This window comes from Thalassophryne amazonica, unplaced genomic scaffold, assembly GCF_902500255.1.
Source record: "Thalassophryne amazonica unplaced genomic scaffold, fThaAma1.1, whole genome shotgun sequence".
Taxonomy (NCBI): Eukaryota; Metazoa; Chordata; class Actinopteri; order Batrachoidiformes; family Batrachoididae; genus Thalassophryne; species Thalassophryne amazonica.
In genome coordinates, this window is record NW_022986609.1 from 5001 (window position 1) to 7463 (window position 2463).

General features: G+C 47.2%; 1 protein-coding gene across 1 annotated transcript in view; it reads left to right on the top strand.

The window, feature by feature from the left end:
* Positions 1–2094, top strand: part of LOC117506313 (calcium homeostasis modulator protein 2-like) — a gene marked incomplete at its 5' end in the record, with an annotated part of 2935 nt that extends 841 nt beyond the window's left edge. The window contains one exon of the mRNA XM_034165802.1: positions 1–2094. This exon is cut by the window's left edge and continues 841 nt beyond it.
* Positions 2095–2463: the final 369 nt, after the last annotated feature.

The window sequence follows — 2463 nt, forward strand, 5'->3', positions numbered from 1 at the left end:
AGTCTGCAGGGTGGTGCACGCTGCACGTTCAACTGACTGTAGATAGTGTGCAGGGTGGTGCACGCTGCAGCTTCAGGTGACTGTAGATAGTGTGCAGGGTGGTGTACGCTGCACCTTCAGCTGACTGTAGATAGTGTGCAGGCTGGTGCACGCTGCATGTTCAACTGACTGTAGATAGTGTGCAGGGTGGTGTACGCTGCACCTTCAGGTGACTGTAGATAGTGTGCAGGCTGGTGCACGCTGCATGTTCAACTGACTGTAGATAGCGTGCAGGGTGGTGCACGCTGCACCTTCAGCTGACTGTAGATAGTCTGCAGAGTGGTGCATGCTGCACGTTCAACTGACTGTAGATAGTGTGCAGGGTGGTGCACGCTGCACCTTCAGGTGACTGTAGATAGTGTGCAGGGTGGTGTACACTGCACCTTCAGGTGACTGTAGATAGTGTGCAGGGTGGTGCACGCTGCACCTTCAGGTGACTGTAGATAGTGTGCAGGGTGGTGTACGCTGCACCTTCAGGTGACTGTAGATAGTGTGCAGGCTGGTGCACGCTGCACGTTCAACTGACTATAGATAGTGTGCAGGGTGGTGCACGCTGCACCTTCAGGTGACTGTAGATAGTGTGCAGGGTGGTGTACGCTGCACCTTCAGGTGACTGTAGATAGTGTGCAGGCTGGTGCACGCTGCACGTTCAACTGACTGTAGATAGTGTGCAGGGTGGTGCACGCTGCACCTTCAGCTGACTGTAGATAGTGTGCAGGCTGGTGCACGCTGCACGTTCAACTGACTGTAGATAGTGTGCAGGCTGGTGCACGCTGCACGTTCAACTGACTGTAGATAGTGTGCAGGGTGGTGCACACTGCACCTTCAGCTGACTGTAGATAGTGTGCAGGCTGGTGCACGCTGCACGTTCAACTGACTGTAGATAGTGTGCAGGCTGGTGCACGCTGCACGTTCAACTGACTGTAGATAGTGTGCAGGGTGGTGCACACTGCACCTTCAGGTGACTGTAGATAGTCTGCAGGGTGGTGCACGCTGCACCTTCAGGTGACTGTAGATAGTGTGCAGGATGGTGCACGCTGCACCTTCAGGTGACTGTAGATAGTGTGCAGGGTGGTGCACACTGCATTTTCAACTGACTGTAGATAGTGTGCAGGGTGGTGTACGCTGTACCATCAGCTGACTGTATTGTACCTCAGGCACTTCATTTTACATATGCATTGGTAGAAAACTCCACATTTCATTTTATCAAACAATATGCAATGAAAATGAAAGAGAATGTCTTATTTCATTGATTAGATTATCAGTGAGTCAAGTGTTTTCAATATCAGAATTGGAATCAAATTTATTGCCAAGTAAGTTTGCACATACAAGGAATTTGATCTGGTGTCACTGGTTCATAAACACTAAAACGAAAAGAACAAACACTTGTAAAAGAAGTAAAAAGAGTTAGACAAAACTTTATTCACTGTTAAATAAAGAAAATGTCATGAATGTGACAGTGCAAAATGATGATTTTGCTGATGATTTTATCATTTAAAAAGATACATTTTGTTAGTATTTGGTGATATTAAAGGATTATGAACCAAGCGCAAGGTCTGTACGGGGAAATATCAGACTGATGTGTTGTCAGTACGAAAAGGGAAAAACACGGACGTCTGATATCCCTGTACACACTGAGCAAGCAAGGCTCATAATTCATTTATTATATGGCTGTTTTATATATATATAAACATGCAAACTTACAGTTACGTACGTACAGTTTCGTATCTGCTTGGGACTCCGGCGAGGGTGGTCGCATCTCCTCCTCTCTCCTCTATCTCTGCTCCAACCTTCAAGCCCCCTACTTCACCAGAGTGTGAATTCTTCAAACTATATTGGATTAACCTTGGAATTGATCAGCTGGTTTCTGAACGCTATTGACACCATTTTTTCAACAAGGAAATCAGGCCCGGTGGACTTTTCATGCCCACATGGCACCTACCCTGCGGGCTATGTTCTTGACTCCTGGGAGACTTGGCGTGTCGCATGCTTGGTGCCATTCTCTGTGGAGGATGTCTAGGATTTATTTATATTTGGTTTTATTGTAGGAGGGCTGGTACTTATTGGTTTATGTGCTGCCCTGACCTACCGGAGAATCGGCAAGACAGCTGCCACCAGAACCATGACACCTCACCTGTCCGTCATGATTAATGAGTTGGGCAATGCGATACATTCTCAGACTGAGTTAACCCTTGAACTCAGACGCAAAATGGATAACATCTCGGAGCAAATGCACTAAATTGGATCTGGTTGTTCATGTGAAGCTGCAAAAGTGTTTTCACTGCTCAGCCATAAACATGGCAGCCTTATCAGCCTCTGAAGCACAAAATGCCCTGTTTTCCTCCAGAAGAACTTCTACGGCCTCGGTGAACATTCGGCTGCCTTCTTCTTATCTTCTCCAACTCCAGCAGACACGGACAGAAA